We start from the raw sequence: 19,359 nt of genomic DNA on the forward strand, positions 1-19,359 counted from the left end.
CACTAGCGTATATTTCCCATTTTTGCACACTATAATAGGTACTATGCCACAGAGCAGGAAGAAAATAACAACAGAGAGCGCTTTATGAACCTCTAGCAAAGTGTGAATCTGCCAAATATATTATCATCAGCAAACAATTCTGTAGTCATACGGATAGATTTTTCCACTCTGTATCCTTTATTAAAACATATGGAAAACGAATAACTATAAAACCTGCAGCTCTTTTGACACAGGTACAAGGTCACTGATGGCTGAAAAGCTGAGAGGAGATATGATAGCCATGTATAAATATGTGAAAGGAAGCCACAGGGAGGAGGGAGCAAGCTTGTTTTCTGCTTCCCTTGAGACTAGGACACAAAACAATGGCTTCAAACTACAAGAAAGGAGATTCCATCTGAACATGAGGAAGAATTTCCTGACTGTGAGAGCCATTCAGCAGTGGAACTCTCTGCCCTGGAGTGTGGTGGAGGCTCCTTCTTTGGAAGCTTTTAAATAGAGGCTGGATAGCCATCTGTCAAGGGTGATTTGAATGCAAATTTCCTGCTTCTTGGCAGGGGGTTGGACTGGATGGCCCATGAGGTCTCTTCCAACTCTTTGATTCTATGATTCTATGATTCTATAATCACTACACAATGGGTATTTCTCATGGGTGGAGGCTGGTTAGAAGGGAATTTTGATGTTGCCATTAAGCATGTTCTTCTGCTAACAAGTCCTGGGTGCATTAGGGCAAGTGAGTAGTGCCTGAAGATCCATATTGTGCCTTGAAGATAATCTTGTTCAGTGTCTCTCTCATCACACATATTGTTCAGTGTTATGGATGCTGGCCTGCTTCTTCCACCACCACCACTGTCCATTTTCATTGGAGTCATTGAATGTTATGACTTTCAAAATAATGACTGCTATTGTTAGTAATACTTTAGATATTCCTTGTAATAAATCGTGCTGTTCTTATTTGAGATTGCCATATTTAGAATGTGAGATTCAGCATTCAACTCTGTTTGTTCTCATAACAATTTTGCTTCTGCTGATTAACAACATTGGAAAAGAACTGAGAGTGGAGCTATTTACCTTCTGACACACTAAATGCCACTGTAAATGTCAAATTTTGAAAGTGTTCTGTTATGATGAGTATTTCTTTTTCTTCATGATATTGTGTACCTACAGTTTCAGTCAGCCATACCCAGAAATAATGATTTGTGTGAGTTGCAGTCCAAAGACATATTACTCTGTTGTGTCTTCAAATCTTTTTGAGTTATTGAGATTTTATGAAGACCCTTTCAAAAGCCTCTTCTGGTAAGATTTCCTATGAAGGAATTTGCCACAGGCATCCTCCGAAGTTGAGAAAGAGGCTGAAAGAGTGAGACTTGCCCAGCGTTACCCACTGTGTTTCTATGACTGAGCAAAGATTCAAACCCTGGTCTCCAGAACCACAGTTCAGTACTCAAACTAGTATACCACAAAAGCACTCATAGTTACTTTATAGTCTGCTGATTTTAATTGTAAAAAAAATACAGAATATAATGATGGCCAGGCTAGTTGAAACAATTTAAGTAGAGCCTCTATTGTGTTAGGTCCATGGTTTTTGATAGGCCTGCAAATATGGGTGTTTCTTTCTTAAGCATGATCGGGCAGAAGACAAAGCACAGGATTTCAGGTAAATCTCATACTCTCCAATTTTTCACAGATATCAACTGTAGCCAACCAACATCAGGGTGTGGTTAAGATGGCAAAAGTTAATAATGAAGAATGCACAAGCCAAGAGAGGCTTCACAGTTGTCATTTTGCCTAAGTGTGTAAGGAAGGACAATATATTCACTCCTCCTCCTCTCCTCAAGTGAAGTAAACAGAAACATGGAGAACAGTGGGAGGAGGAGAGTGAAACTGGAACATTTTAAAAGCACCTGGAAAAGTGGGACAGCAGAAAATTAATCAGAAATGTCTCTGCCAAAACAGGACAGTTGGAGGGTGTGGGATCTGCAGGAGTTCAGACCCATGACTTTCCAAGTCAGTCCAAATGTAGTAACTTAGCATGCACTTTGGCATGGGATAGAGGTATCATTTGCTCTTCTTCTTCGGGCAGCAAAAATCCAGCCCAGAATGAGGCCAATTGACAAAATTTCACTGAGCAGACAGGGAAAGCGGGGGGAGGGGGGGTTGACAACGCAATGGATTGTTCATATTGTTCATGACTCTTTTTAGATGGAATATATTGTGATGTTAGCAGGCTGTTCCAGGTACGTATGTTTCAAATTATACTGTTCCCTCACCCCATTGACTTGAAATTATATTGCTACTCCCTAAAAGCTCATAAAGCTTCCTTTAAAAGCCTATAAAATTTAACCTGTGTTTGTTTATTGCCTGCTACAGGATGTAAACGGAACTCATTTGGTTTTGATATATTTATGCCACGACTTAGGCTCTGCTTCCCATCCAAAGGAATGTTTTATATAAAAGAATTAATTTATTTTGGTTTTATCTCACTGAATGAGTTCATTTGAAAAAGTAGCTGAATGCATTCCTCCTCTCAGAAGCATGACTTGGGATTGATATTATCCCAAAGTACCATTGTTAGATCTCACCAAGGAAGTGGAAAGCATGAGTCAAAACCTTACAAGCTTATATATTCAAGATTCAGTTGCCAAGACACACATACACAACTCAGTGGATTTCAAGATTTACTTGACACGCACACATCCTTGTTCATATTTTGCAACCATTATAGCATATGCCTAGAAAAGTTTCAGACTAGTGTTCCTAGAAACAGCCAGCTAGCATAGGCAACCACTTTTCACATAAATATTTATATTTTATACAGGCTGAGTCTTCTTTATCCGAAGTGCTTGGGACCAGAAGTGTTTTAGATTTTGTGGGATTTTGGAGTACCTGCATTTGCATATTCATACATAATAAGACATCTTGGAGATGACATACAAGTGTAAGCACAATATTCATTTGTCGTTCATTTATGGTTTATACACATAGACTGAAAGTAATGTTATACATTTTTTTAAATGCATGAATGAAATAATCATAGAATACAGAGTTGGAAGAATTCAACCTCCTGCCAAGCAGCAAAGTTGTATACATCAGAAAATAAAGATGCCACTAAAATTTTGGATTTTGGAGTACTTTGAACTTTGGAACTATTTTGGAATGAGGAAAACATTTTGGCAGGTTCAACTATTTATAAACAAATAGAATAGCAATGTCTGCTCTAATTAACTGTAACTATGACAAGTGAAGAAGTTCTCCTGTCCTTTGTACTGGGTCCCCCTCATCAGCTAGGAGTTCAAACTAACCAAGCTATTGGTTTCATCCAAAACAGCTGTTCTTTGCATGCTCCTTTTCCTGAGGTCTGCCACCACTTGCTATAAACAGTCCTTTAGCTTCCTCTTACTTTTCATTTTGTTTTTTCTCTCCCCCTTATTTTCCATTTCTCTTTCTCCCCTTCTGTTTTTCATACTTCTACCTTTGTCAGAACTAATATGTGCTCAGTAGTTCCCAGTCACGTAAAGCACTTCCTGTTGACAACATTCCAGAGACATGCTATATTTCATTATAGTTTAAGGGGACTAAATGGCTGGAGCCTATTTTAATTCTCTGTGTGTCTGGTGCCCACAGTCTGCTGTGGCTTGGAGTGCTCACTTTGCAGGGGATACAAGAGCTTTTCACTTTCAAGATCCAACCACTTTGCCTACACTGTTCATTTTTCTCTTACATTCAATAAGACTGCTCAACCTGTAAAAATAGCATGAAAAAAGCTACCCTACACTTACATTTGACCTGATGACTTTCTGTCCCCCCCCCCCCCCCCCCCCGTTCTTTGATTTCCCTCCAACGCTGCATTAAGGGTTTTGCAGGTGCTAGGCATTCTCCTGTTCAACCATCTATATTGCCCTAAGAGAGAGATATTTCCAAACTATCATATCAACCTCTATGAAATGCAAAATGTGCATATTCTTAAAAACTGGAAGTCAAATACATATTTATTTTTAATTTCTGTTTTTTCCACCAAATTGCTGGATTTCTTTTGTTGTTAATTCTGTTTTTGTTGGCCCTAATGTTTTTGTAGGTGCTAGACACTATACCTAATAGATAAGACAGCCCAGATTCCCCTTCTCCCTGTCATTGTCCATATCACCTGGATCCCAGTTTACTTTCGATTAATTGGACACCTCAAAAGATCCAGACCTTATTGCAATTTAACAAGGTTAGTGCAAAACATTTTGCTGCCCGAGGCAGAAGTGCCATCTATCAATCAAAGTATATAATAACCCTAAGTCAACCAACCTATTTTGGAATCCAAGGCAGAAAATATCACAAGTACTACCTCTTACCTGGTATTTTTTTAAAAAAGAATAATGAATCAAAACTAAGTTTGTTGTGTTTTTCTGACACCAAAATTCTGCTGCCTAAACTCATGCCACATTATGCTTCATAGTCAAATATTTGTTGTTGTGTGTCTTCAAGTTGTTTCTGGCCTATGGTGACACTAAGCTGACTTATGATATGGTTTCTCATTGCTTTCCTCTCAGGCTAAGAGAATGTAACTTGTTCAAGGTCATCCAGTAGCTTTCCATGGCCAACCAGGGATTGAAACCACAATTCAGAAGGATATTGACAAGCCGAGACATATCCAAAGAAGGACGATCAAAATACATTTTTAAAAAGGATTGGAAGCCAAATCCTACGAGGAGCAGCTTAGAAAATTAGGTATGTTTAACTTGGAGAAAAGAAGACTGAGAGAGAACATGATAGCCATGTTTAAATATGTGAAAGGATTTCACAATGAGAAGGAGACAAGCTTGTTTTCTGCTGCTCTAGAAACTAGGAGCAATTGACTCAAATTGTAGGAAAAGAGATTTCACCTAAACATCAGGAAGAGCTTCCTGATAGTAAAAGCTTTTTGGCAGTGGAATATGCTGCCTCAGAGTATGGTGTGGTTTCTTCTCTGGAGGTTTTTTAAACAGGCTGGATGGCCAACTGCTGGTAGTGCTTTGTGTGTTTGGTGGGGAGTTATGACCTCATCCCCTTTCAGCACAGTGCTCATTACATTATGCATGTGTATTTCTTTCTAGGCTCTGTGCCGAAAAAGGAGAGCAAGCAGCATACGTTGCCGTGGTGGCAACATGGGAGGTTTTCTGTGTTGCCAGGAGTAATGGGGAGCAGCCTCGGTGGTGACACTTCCTCCCATGGAATGGTGGTCAAAGTAAGGCAAGTAATGTGGTGCGTGGAGTGACGGATTCTCTGAGCGCACCGTTGGGATGGAGTCCTTAGTCTGGATGGTGCTTGTGGTATCTTCCAACTCTATGTTAGCCGCTCTGAGTCCCCCCTCGGGGGTTGAGAAGGGTGGGGTAAAATGCTGTAAATAAATAAAAATAAATAAAATACGATTCTAAGATTCAATGGAAATCTAATCTCTAGAATCTTGGTCTAGAGTCCCAAACACTACATCCCTCTGACTCTCCATATTCATGGACAGTGAGAATTTAAAAATATATCATGGTGTGTATATGCATACAGGGCTTGGAAGTAATTCATTGCAAATAGCTACTTCCTTGTAATTCAGTCTGTTTTCAAATGACCAAGGCATAACTACATCATTTTATGATTGTATCTTGACAAGATATTTAACTGTAACCTTTTGTTTCCTTTTGTCATTACGGTGTGGATGAATGTGCTTTACTATATGATGGAGGAGGACTGTGACATGATTCAAATGCTGGCTCATGTTGTGATATTGCTGCTTCCTTTTGCATTTTTGTGGGTGTTGGGGAGGCAACAACGTTGACAGGCAGAGAATGTCTTTTAAACCACACAGCAACAGCTTGTAGTACTGAGACTTTTTTGGACTAGAAAAGATATTTTAGTTATTTTTAAGAAAGGTGACAGTAAATTCATCCTTGTTAAAACGTGACCACAAATAACTATATTGAGGACATCCTTTTAACTATAACTAATGACTATCTTTTAGAAGTAATTTTGCAAGTTTTAGAAGGCATTCTCAGAAACAGTTTGTATTCTACTTGCTCAGAGATGCTAATAGTGTAATTCTTATCAACCCCCCCCCCCCCCCCAGCCTGGAAAGTCATTTTTTTCTTTTTATTAAAAAAGTTGTGAAATTCTGAACATTTTGGATTGGGAATGGACCTAGCAGAGGCTGTATCCCTCAGACTCTATTGTGTCTAACTCTTTAATAAATTGCATCAATCTGATGATTTCTATGTAACTTTTATCTTTCTTACTGTGTACTGTATGAACATCTTATATGAAGTATATAAAATGTTTCTTATAAGTATAAAAAGTAACTTGAAGGCAGCCCCCTTTTCATGCTCCCTGTTTGCATAATCTCCTGGGAAAGGGGGCATTGCCCAGACCCCTCCAGCTATTTCCCAAGCCAGATAACTATCAGACCCATTGTGTGTGTGTATCTTTGCCAGTAAGATAAGTTCAGGATATTTGTCCATTTAACCTGAGGCTGAGAGTTTGCCACTCCTGCAGAAGTGGGGGCTTAGTATATGTGCAATTGCATTGATTCACTTTCTATACTGACAGCCAAGTCTTTTATTGCCTAAGATTAGCACCTTTGTTTGCACAGAATTGGGTGTTAGAGTTAATCCAAAATTAATTGGCATATCTGTGTTCTTGTTTCCTCATGGACTGCACCCTCCCAGGGGGCATCTCAGATTGGCTCCTTATGTAGATAAACCCCCGGTTGTCATTCTTTCTACCATGGGAATCCCCACCTGTAGGCTATGATGTCAAGGGAATCCCTAGCCACTTCTGGCACAGATCCTGGTCAGCCTCTCTCTCAGCAAATCAGGAGAGGGAGTGGGGAGTCTCAATAACTGTCAGAGCTGTATAAGATGTCTTGCATTTCTCTGTATGTTCATTCCATTTGAAGAAAATCATTTGTACTTGCATCCTTTTAGGGCAAATTGTAATAAACCTCTGTGGCTGGTCTTCAACTTGGTGAATTTCTCTGTCCTGGCCTCTCTGGTTTAGCATAAGCTCACCAGACATGGACCTCTCTAACCACAGTCACTGCATAATGTTCAAGTGTGATTGCTGAGACACATTTTATTTAGTGTCCAATTCAAGTCTAAGATTACTATTTTTATTCAACTATAGTTTATATTCAATAAGCAATTATTCTATTTGTAAACCATTAAGTGCAAATATTCTTGTTAGAAAGCCAGCATGGTGTAGTGGTTTGGACATTGGTCTGCTACTCTAGAGACCAGGATGAAATCCACACTCAGTCATGGAAACTCACCGGATGCTCTTAGGCAAGTCACAGTTGGAGCTGCAGAGGAAGAGAAAGGCAAACTCACTCTGAATAAATCTTGTGAAGAAAACTCTAATTGTAAAGAGTGTTGGGAGTTGCATCCCGATCACATGAACCACCACAAGTTGCCCACCCTTTGATTTTACCCTGGCTCAATGCAGAAACATGAGTAGAATACAGGAAGGGCATCAAGCATTCACTCAGTTAAAATAGTCATATCTAATAAGGGAGGGAATTCATCTGTAAAATGTTGGAGGGATGCATATCTATTTGCATAAATTATCATGAGCAAATTTTAGGCAAAAATGCTTATTTTCATCCTTTTCAGGGTGAGACTCAGGGAGTTAATGCATAAATGACAATTTTATGATAAATTGCCTTCATGTGAAAGATGACATTTTGGGTGGCACCTCTGCAAATTACTGCTGGTTCTTGTTCACTCTGAATTTGTGAATGCTGTACCTTCACATCCCCCATTTTCATCTCATTAAACCTAAGGCCCAATGAAAGGGTACCTTCCTCACAGCTGGAAACAGCAGGCTAATGAAGTTGTGAGAACATTCACCAGCTCTTGTATTATGCAGTGGGCATCTAAAAATAGCTGGTGGTATAGGCCTCAAGTCCAACTTTATCAAGGGAGATTCATAGGCCATATTCAAAATGTGAATCATCTCTCAGTGGCCATGGCAACAGCCACAGCTGAGAAAATGTGTGAGAGTGGGGTGTCTGTGAGGGGCAGTCATTCAGCAACTATCTTTGTGTGCAGTGTAACACTCCCCTTCCTCTGAGTCTTCAACCATCAATCCAATCTGGTTAAAGGAAGTAATTTTCTAAACTAAGATATTGAAAAAAATGATTATGTAATCATCTTCCACCCTGCATGCAGCCTACTTATATGTCTGTGATAAAACCTAGTGTGATGTAGCAGGTTCAGCATTGGTGTTTAACTCAAGGAGAGCAAGATTCAAAATCCTTACACAAGCATGGAAACCAACTAGATGAACTTGGGCAAATCACATTCTCTCAGTCTCATTCTGAATAAATCTTGCCTAGAAATCCCAATGATAGTGCCACCGTAAGTCAGAAATGATTCTATGATTCTATGGAGTCTGAAATGATTTGAAGGCACACAACAACATAATTCAACTTTTAGTGTTCCAGATGTGGTTTATTTATTTATTTATAACATTTATATTCCACCCTTCCCACCCCGCAGGGGACTCAGGGCAGAGCACAAAATATATACAGCAACCATTCAGTAACGGGACATAAAACCATAAATATATACAAACATTAAAATCACTTATATTCACATTAAAAGTTGCTTTAAAACCATCTCAGGACACCATTTTGTCTCATTGCACTGCTTCAAAAGCTTGATCCCACAGCCAGGCCTTCACCATCCTTCTGAAGGACAGGAGGGAAGAGGCTGATCTAATATTGCCAGGAAGGGAGTTCAATAACCGGGAGGCAATAACTGAGAAGGCCCTGTCTCTTGCCCCCGCCAAAGGCGGCTGTGATGGGGCCGGAACTGAGGGCAGGACCTTCCCAGAAGATTTTAGTTTCTGCAGTGGTTCGTAAAGGGAGATGTGTTCAGACAGGTAAACTGGGCCAGGGCCGTTTAGGGCTTTATAGGTCAAAGCCAGCACTTTGAATTGTGCCCGATAGCAAACAGGCAGCCAGTGGAGCTGGCGTAACATGGGAGTTGTGTGCTCCCTGTATGCCGCCCCAGTTATTAACCTGTGGGAGGCTTCTCTCATGTCCCCACATGAGGAGCTGGAGTCAATAGAGGGAGCTCATCCACCTCTCCCCATATTTGAACCTGCGACCTGTCAGTCTTCACTCCTGCTGGCACAGGAGTTTAACCCACTGTGCAACCGGGGGCTCCTATTGACTGTGCTGATGATAAATGTTGTGGGGCTTAAATTCTTCCCAAAATGTATATATTTTTCCAAGGATTTTAATACAACTCACTCTGCTGTAGGTGAAGTCACATTGAATGTGAATTCTTGTGGAAATAGAGCAAATATTCCAGCTACTAAATTTGGTCATTGCCTAGCTGTCAAAAATCCCTCTCCTAGCCATCGGCTAAAATACTGCTTATTTAAAGTGTAGACCCACTACTTTTATTTTTGTTCCACAATCAGCCAACCCCCTTTCCCTTGATATCCACTCAAACTTGATATTTCAAGGGTTTGTCTCCTATTCTTGGGCTTTGGTTCATAAGTGCACACTGCACTTGCCCTATAATCCCTACATATCACCTGTCACATCAGCACTTTTAATCCTGTACCCTTTACTCTGGCCCGGCCCAGTTTTATTGTGTTTCGATGTATTGTTTGCGGCTTGTTGTTTTGTTGTTTTTAATACTGCTTCAATTGTAAGCCGCATCGAGTCCTTCGGGAGATGCTAGCGGGGTACAAATAAAGTTTAATAATAAGTCTCAAGAGCCTGCTCTGGCCACACAATTCTTCTCTCCAACAGCTGAGTGCTTCTTTTTGCCTTTCTGACCATGAACACATACATGCTGACAAAGGCTGGAAATATTTTATTGGTTACTCTATGAACTCAAATATATGAAGGGGAAAGACTGAGCAGTGGAATGGAGGCATGGAAAATCTGGCAGGATTAACAAGCGCCGTACCACACCACAAATGTTGTGTAAGGGAAAAAAAAGTTTTCTTCTATGCCTACTTACATGTTTGGGCAACCAAGCCCTCAGAAATTGAATGAGCTATAATTATCATTGCTTTCAGCAGCTTTTACTTTTCTAGGCTGAGCCCAGCAATTACCAAAATAGTAATTACAACGTTGCATGGCCATGTCCAAGTCTGAAATGTTCCTGCCCTGCTCCTTTTCATGTGGACTTTGGTTGCCTGCTGGACAGATATTTAGCCATTGCATTTTTTAACTTTTGCTTCCCTACGATGTCCAAACACAAAGTCCATCTCTCTTAGTTGAGAAGAAATTATAATTCCAGTGTGGAAGACCTTTTATGCAATCTATTGTTTGAGAAGGAATGTGCTGTGTTCTATTTACCAGACCAGGGTCTAGGATTAAACTTTGGATCAGGTCACAGGCTGACTTAAAGGTGCAGCCAGATATGATGCAACCATAGCATTGTCAGACATAATGCCAGATTGAATGCCCTGAAATGAAAAATTCAACTTTTATCAGCAAGCTTGAAAAAGTGACCCCATTATCCGAAGGATTTCCCAAATCTGTGGTAGCTTTTTAAACATTACTCTATACAAGTCCCTTTCGATTAGTTGTAACAGTAAAAAATTGTAACTGCAAATTGAAACATAGCAGAAAAATGCAACTAATGCATGGGATTTACATGAACAGAAGGCAAAGCAAGTTGAATAATTAGAATAGTTTTCATAATATAGATATTATTATCTATATTATGAAATTTATACCATTGGTGTGCATCAGGGTTCAGCCCTCTCTCCCCTCTTTTTCATTGTTGTAATGGATGCAGTTACTAGAGATCTGCAGAATCAGCACCTTGGACTTAGTTGTATGCTGACGATGTAATGCTTGCTTCTGAGAACAAGGAAGAACTTGAACATCAAGTACAAGCATTATGTGATCGGTTGGTGCGATTCACTTCAATGTCAAAAAGACAGGGTACCTGATGACCAAAGAGGAGGAGACCAGTACCATCTAGGTAGTTGGGGTGGATCTCCAAAAGTCAACACCTTCAAGTATCTCATGTCAACAATAACTTCAGATGGCAACATTTTTTACAAAGTCACCACATGGATTAATGCAGCTTGAATGAAATGGCACTCGGTAGCAGGTGTATTCTACAACAAGAAGATGCCCGATCACTTGAAATCAAAAATCTATCTTTCATAAAGCCTGCTGCAATATATGGGCTGAATGTTGGCCAGAAATAAAGGAAGCAGAAATCCGCCTTGGTGTTATGGAGATGAGAATGTTACAACTTACAGCTGGCTTCACATACCTTGACCACACCCACAATGATGACATGTTGTGTTTGGGCACTGAATGTTTGCCTTTTATGTTTGGAATCTGCCTTGAATCCCTGTTGTTGTTGATGTTGTTGCTGTTGTTGTTGTTAGACTACAGGTGGGTGCTCATATTATATCCTACAAGTCAGTACAGTGTAATAATTTGAATACTGGATTAGAAGTATGGAGACCAGGGTTCAAATCCTTGTTAAACCATGGAAAATCACTGAGTGATCTTGGGCAAGCCACAAACTCTAAATCTCAGAGGAAGGCAAAGGCGGTCTCCCTCTGAACAAATCTTTCCAAGAACCCCCATTATAGGTTTCCCCTTGAGTCACCATAGGCTAGAAAGAACTTGACAACACAAAACTTCAACAACACACCCTCTGTGAGGGTGCTTTTGAAGAGCATAGCCCCTAGCTCATGGTGATGAATCATGGACAATTCATCCAAACAATAGTTGGAAGACCACTATTGGAGATCGTTGCTGTCAGTCTAGTTCTATGGACAGACATGAATTGAAACTTTTCCCCTGAAACTCTTTCCAGACTTCAAACTCCTGTATGCATTCTCCAGTATTGTGGTTCTCCAGAGAGTTTAAGTTCAGAGCAGTCAGCAGTTACTGTATCGAACAAAGGGTTCAGGAGGAAATGTTCTTCAATGTGCTTTACCTCCCTATGCAATGCCTCAAGCTGCTATAGAAGGACCAACTGGAGAATGTTAATAAATGAACACAGAGATTCTGGGTTGTTTTTTCATCTTGGCATTTTGTTTCTAATTCTTCAAATGGTAGATACAAAATGCCAAGGCTCTTCTCTTCACCATAACTTCTGACTGGTCCTGCCTTTGTGAATGTAAAGTGTCTTTTCAATGGCTCCTTGGAGCTTAACTAATTTCAGTGCCTTTCATCACCTTCCCGTTATTTTAACATTGCTGCTAGCTAGTTAAATTTTACTGCTATCTGTGGTATGTACTTTGCAGGGAAAACTGAGGCCAGAAACCTTTGCTCCATAAAATATTACGCAACCCATAATATAAAACTTGAATGTGCAGCACCATAATAAACACAAATGTGTCATGAATTTTCTTTTAGTTTTAGCTGTTCTTGTAACCCATACTAAGTAAATTGTTTAGTTTATTGACCCTGCCCTTGACCAACTCAGTCAGCTGTTTGGACTATTAAAGCTGGTTCTGGCCTTATGCATTTTGTTTTGAATATCCATCTAGAGAGCTTGCAAAGAAATGCAAACATCATGCTTGATCCCAGACCTCTGTTCTTATAGTCAGACCTATAAACATCTGAGCCACTTGCTTAGGAGGATGCAAAACTGAGCCATAGGATTCCTATCATTGCTATAAGAGAAGCTTTTCATTCATTAGAAAAATAAGATTAGCTGATTTGTCTAGGTTGACAAAGAGACCATGGAAGGCCTGAGAACACCATATAAGCTGACCAGTGCTTGTCAATCTCCACACCACTTTTTCCTACATCTACAACGTTTTTGGTGCCAAGTCTTACATTTCCCCCTGTCCTGTATTCTTTCCATGAGCATCTGTTGTTTGCAAGCCACTGAGATAGCTTTATATGGCTGTTGAAAGAGTCATGCTTTATCACTTCCTTTCCTCTGGCTAAGGTCTGATGATCTCCTTTTACTACCTCCTTCTTCAGTTATTTTGGCACATTCATTTTTAATATGAATCATTCCCCTGTTGGCTCCGTTGCTCACTGATAATATTTTTTGTGGAACGGTTTCTTCTATTAGCCTTAAAAAGACCCTATTACTCATGAATTTTCCAGATTATCCAGCATGTTTCTTAAAGAATGTCATTCCAGAGGGCAGCTTGACAACACTTTACTGTGCTCTGATGTTTGAAATACAATGTAAGGACGTTTAGAGAGCAGGATGCATGAAAAATGATTTAACCAGAAGTCCTAAATGACTTGAAGAGTAAATTTTCCAAAATGTCAGATTAAAAAAATAGTATCTGAAAAACAATACCTGTATTTAAAAATATTGTAAAAACTGGAAGTCTGTGAAATGGCCAAGATGCTGGTGGAATGCATTACTCAGAACCTGGAACAGTTGCTTATTTGGACCATGACTCCCAGAACTCGGCAGCCAAAATGGGTATTGATTATGCTTCATGCCCTTCAACATTTCACAGATGAAAACTGAAATACATCTGACCAAGTGTCATCAAAATGGCAGAAGTTATTAATGAGGGAAAACTGATAACTTAGCATTTGCCTGAACCTACTGGGAAAGGCAAGATTCTGCTCTTCTTTTCCCCACTTCTCTGTTAATGTAATGGACTTTTGCCTGTTTAATTCATTTTGCAGCAATTAAAGTGAACTGAGAACAAAGAGAGGAGGTGGAAGGAGGTGAGAAAGAAATTAGGATGTTTTAAAAGCAGTTGAAAAATGAGGTAACCGATAATTAATTGCAACTGTCATTGTCAAATTGGAGCATGAGAATATGACATTGAGTTGAAGATTTTAGGAACTGGAATCCACAAAAATATTTTGTAAGTTCTGGATTCAGTTCACATGGGAGAGCTTGGGGGACTTCTATTACTTTTTTCCATATGATTTTTTATGTTAATGGAGAAGTTAAATCAGTGTACTGATCTAACTTCAGTGACTGTGTATAGCAGCCGGTCATTCCAGTGAAGTGAAAGGAGAAGACCATGAAGTTGGGGAGATTTCAGAACACATTCTTCAGAGCCAAGATATTCTGCTGCCTAAACCAAAGAATAGATGCCTGCTTCTTATTCAGAAGAACCTGTATTTTCCTTCAACAGGGGTGCTGGAAAGACCTTATGACATTCTGTCCTCCAAGACAAGAGAATGACCAGTAGTTTCAGGAAGAAGTGCTTTCAGGATGACACTACTGGCCTCCCCCACCATATGCTTCCTGAGGTGGTCACTACAAGAGGAATTGATTTATTGATGCTGGCCAAGATCCTGCACCATCTTCAGAATCTGAATTATCACAACCGATGGTCCCAAGGATTTCCAGCACCTCAAAAACAGTTTTATAAATCATAACCAATCAGCACTATGGATGACACCTTGGAATACAGTGACATTCAGATGTTAGAGGGAAGTGATTTTACTATTTATGATTTCTGTATAGCTATATCTGCATCATATTCATCTCTCTCCTGGCTCTAGTAGCTAATGTTAATCTTCTGCTCCCTTCTAGATGTAAACTTATTGAAAAGCCTCTGTGGATGCATTGTACATAATGGTAACAGCCGAGATAGAAAAGGTGTGTGTGTGTGTGAAGTAAAACAGAAAAAGGTACAACATTACCAACCTTGGTGTTGAACTGCATTATGGATCACTTTTCCAAACCAGATGATTCAACAACACATATGAAGTGTTGCAAGTGCCTTCAAATTCAGAGAAGTTATTCCAGAGTGTTCCTTTATTTGGGAGATTGAAGGACAAGGACAGTGCTGAAATGCAATAATTTGGCTGGGACTTTGTCTGAATTCTCTGTAAAGACTGAGTGAATAGATGATGACTGTTCCAAAGCAAACAATGGTTATGGAATAGTCCCTGGTCCAAATTGCTTAATGCTGGGGGAGCCAATTGTATAATGTTTCCTCAGCATAATAGTTTCCTGGTTACAGTAGCTGACAAAAGTTGATTCCAGATCTCATGTAAGTGAAACATGTTGCTGTTATGAAGTGAAATTGTGCCTTTCTTATAGTACAGTCCTATGCATATCTTTTCAGAAACAAGATTAATTTGGTTGAAAAGGCTTACTCCCAGATACGTTTGCATAGGTTTGTAAGCTCAGCATTTTTATTTAAAAGATGAGGGAATACAAAAAATGTGGGCACTATGAAACTGTTGGTTGCTTTACATTTTTATTATTTTTACTCATAAAATGTGTGCAGGTGAAAATTATGCAAACCAAAGCAAATGTCAGGAACAAACTTAAAGATTCACTTCCATAGATATTCAAAAAGAAATTGATTACACATGAAAACAGGACATTTAGGTCAATCAAATCCACATTAATCCAGACTGACTATAATTAAATTAGTAAAGATAAAGGTTTTCCCCGGAAATTAAGTCCAGTCGTGTTCGACTCTAGGGGTTGTGCCCATCTCCATTTCTAAGCCGAAGAGTTGACATTGTCCGTAGACACCTCCAAGGTCATGTGGCTGACATGACTGCATGGAGTGCTGTTACCTTCTCGCCAGAGCAGTATCTATTGGTCTACACACATTTGCATGTTTTCAAACTGCTAGGCAGAAGCTGGGGCTGACAGTGGGAGCTCACATCTCTCCTTGGATTCGAACCTGTGACCTTTCGGTCAACAAGTTCGGTAGCTCAGTGCTTTAACCAACTGCACTACCGGGTTAAATTAAATTAGAATATAAATAACTATTCCTTAAAAATGTGGACCAGAATCCTGTTTCAGGTACTTCATCTATTCCAACCCTGTACCTCCAAACCTCATTCATCTATGCTCCAGTTATGAGCAGAATGTAGTTTCTTCTTCCATGTAGCTGATGTCTAGTAAAGTTGCTTTGGGGAAGGAATTAGGATAATGGCACTACTTGCTTCAGAGACCAGAACATAAATCAATGGGTTCAAATTACAAGAAAAGGGATTCTACGTAAACTTTAGAACAGGTGTTTTGGACTTCAGCTACCACAGTTCCTAACAGCTGGTAAACTGATTGGGATTTCTGGGAGTTGAAGTCCAAAACACCTGGAGGCCCAAAGGTTGGGAATCACTGCTTTAGAAAGAGCAGCCTTGGATTGGGATTTCAGATGTTAAGGTTCATTTCATTACTCAGAGGTCGACTTCCTTGAGTGGGCTTGAGCCAGTCACAGTTCAGCCTGACCTGCCTCATAAGACTGACGTGAGGATAAAATGTGGAAGAAGAAGGCAGGATACAAATGTAAGAAAAGAGTAATATGGAAATTGCACACACATCCAATTCCACAAATGAAATTTTTCCATCAGCCAGCTGGTTTGGCACTTGTAGCATATAAATTTCCCATTCTCCATGGCAACCTCAAAGCTGAGAATCCTCTGGTGAGCTTCTAGGCCTGAGTAAGATTCCATTCCTGACCTCCTTCCTCCTCAAAACCCTACAATGACACCTTTCTTCAGAGGATGCTGACAGGCAGGACTAAAGAGGAGGGTTTTATGGGCACAGTAGATGGAAACACTCACCTTAGGAAGTCTCATTCTGCCTATTATGTTTAGACACACTGGTGCCTCTTTTATACCTTGGCTTTTTATGAGCTTCTTCTCAATGTCGTAAAATAGCATGTTTGAGAAACACATGGGAATGTTATTTGAAGGGAATGTTATTTGAAGGGAGCACGTCATTCTCATCTATTTTCAGGTTGCAGAGCTAGGCCTGTGCATGCATGTACCTTTGCCCTACAAACTTGCCAACTATTCCCCCACATAGGAGAAGAAAGATACAAGAGTCAGGTAGCTCTGTATCAACTCATTGCAATGAGTTGCAGCCTTCTTGCACTGATAGCATGTTGAGTGAGAATGTTTTCTTTTATTTGAGAGATGGGATTTAGGGGCTATCGTTACCTCTCATTTTAAAATTATATGCTGACATGGAGCAGAGTTAAGAATACGGCAATGATTGATTGCACTTTTAGACAAGGCAGTAATCAGAGCTCTCTGGTTACCCTGCAATACATTTAAAACACAAAACATAAACACTAAAGAAATGGCTACAGATAATATACTGCATAATGAAACCAAGATAAAAAAAAACAGTAGAAAACATTTTGAAAATGCTACTGCATATAAAATCAACACAAAGGTAAAGCATTGCAAAGCATTTGGGGAAATATTGTAAAATGCCTTGGGAGAAAAAAATTATTTCCCCAGCACTGCAAAAAAAAAAAAAAAGTCACATGTACAAGGGCTTGTCTTTCTGGGGAGGACATTCCACAGATGAGGTGCCACCACTGAAAAGACACTTTCTTTTCTACAGAGCTATAGTAATAATAGCTGAAGGGTTCAAGAAATGGTGCTGAATGGAAAACTTCCCAAATTAGCTTTTTGAAAGAAATGCTAGCTTTATGTTCTTATGATGAAAGACCACTAGTCTCCAGGTTGGTAGATATGGGAACGGATCCTTAAAGTATTCTGACTTTATGCTGTTCAGAACATTAGAGGACCCCTTTTGGATGGGAAAATACTGGTATAAAGTGATAATACTGGCCAGCTCCCCTTAGTTGGCTGGTCAGCCAAGGTTCCATGGAAGGTCCATTCCTAAACTTATTCTGAACATCAAGGCTGCAAACATGCAAATATGAAGTGTTCTACTAAAGAATGGTTTATCTCACATTAGAAAAACAATTAAAGAAAGAACCACAATGGACAATTTAGTTTCTTTCCACCTAATCAGAACTATACAAGGGCCTCATGGGCCATCAGGTCCACCTAATCAGAACCTCTTCCCATAGCATGATCTCTGCAGAAGCACGAGACCTTTCAAGTTAGGGCATTTTATGACCCTGGGATAAATAAACCAATTGTCATAAATTCAAAGAATTATATAGCTGGAAAGGACCTCATGGGCCATCAGGTCTAATGCTACTCAATGCATACTGTGTAAGTTCTTGTTGTTCTAAGGCCACAAGCCTTAACTGGATATTTGTGACCTCAGCCTTTGTGAAATAGAACTGGCATGGCAGATGCAGTTCCCTCTTCCTTTTTTTCTTCCCACATAAATGTTGTGAAGTTGGATAGGTTGCAGGGCAAGCCATGACATTACCATGACCTCAGGTGCTGGGTGCCAAGGGCAAGGAGTAGCAATGAGTATATGTAAAGCAAACTGCCATGTGCCCCTTATGCTAGCCTGCTGCTCTCTAGTGTATCAGAGGATATATTTATGTCACCACCTTTCCTACCATTCTAACATTGTCCATGGGGAAAGGCAGTGCAGCACCATGTTGTACTTTGACCTAGGAAACAATATTATTTTGGGGCCATTCCAGACAGGATCCTATATCCCAGGATCTAATCCCAGGTTTTCTGTTTATCCCAGATTGTCTGGCAGTGCGGACTCATATAGTCCAGTTTAAAGTAGAAAACTGGGGATGTATTATATAAAACATATATATTAAAATGTATTTCTATAAATTAGAGATATTAAAATGCACAAAACAAAGTAAAATATAGTAAACACAGGACATGAGTTTAAAATTTATAGTTAAAAATGGACTGGATAGGCCTGCCAGAAGAGAGAAGCACAAAACAAAAACAATAATATTGTTATAGGGTGCTAGTCTGTGGTTCAGATCACAGACTATTTTATCCTGTTGTTACCTCAACACCTTCAACAACAAAAAATAGCAGCAGCATGAGAAAATCATGAACCAGTAATTCTTGAACCTTGTTATCTTCTTCTTCCACCATTTAGTGAGGACACATTCCTATAACTATAATTGTAATACAAAAGTTAGATTACATAAAGAATGATGTCACTCCTCATCAACTTACTTCTGCATTAGTGACTGAAAAACAGACTTAGGACCTCATCAGAAAGACCAGACAAAGTGTCTAACTTCCCCTGGCAACGCAGCAAAAAGAGAGGGGCAGCAGGCCAAATCTGTCACCCTGTGCACAGCTCTCATTCAGCGATGACTCCCCATTAGAAATGGGAAGTGTCCCCATTCTGCAGAGAACTCTGGTTCAATTGGAGATTCCCATGTTGTGGGGGAAGCCACAGACAATACTTCCACCCTGGTTGGGAGCTGGGCCTCTGCCAGAAGTCACATGATGTTGTGTGATATCTGGTGTGGGGTTCTGTCCCTAAGACAGGGTGAAAGTGTCCTGGGACACTAAATTTACCCCGTCTGACGAGGCCCCTAATTGCTTGTAATTTGTGATTACACATTACTTTCCAGCTTTTTCCAGGACAGTCAATAATATTGCATTGGGGGGGGGGGGGGCTCTGCACAAATATTGCAGCATAATAACATGGAGGCACATGATCTTACATATTAAGGAGACAAATGCAACATAGGAAGTTTCCTCATGTTTCAAGCAACATGTACTCAACATGGTTAAAGTTTTTGCAGCAT

The 19,359-nt window shown here is 39.9% G+C and overlaps 1 long non-coding RNA gene across 1 annotated transcript; it reads left to right on the forward strand.

Annotated features, from left to right (window-relative positions):
* The first annotated feature begins 2,818 nt into the window (after positions 1-2,818).
* Positions 2,819-6,014, forward strand: LOC137095882 (uncharacterized). Its single transcript, XR_010909031.1, has 3 exons — positions 2,819-2,935; positions 4,536-4,713; positions 5,079-6,014. It is a non-coding gene; the product is annotated as an uncharacterized lncRNA (long non-coding RNA).
* Positions 6,015-19,359: the final 13,345 nt, after the last annotated feature.

The sequence above is a fragment of the Anolis sagrei genome, chromosome 1 (assembly GCF_037176765.1).
Source record: "Anolis sagrei isolate rAnoSag1 chromosome 1, rAnoSag1.mat, whole genome shotgun sequence".
NCBI lineage: Eukaryota > Metazoa > Chordata > Lepidosauria > Squamata > Dactyloidae > Anolis > Anolis sagrei.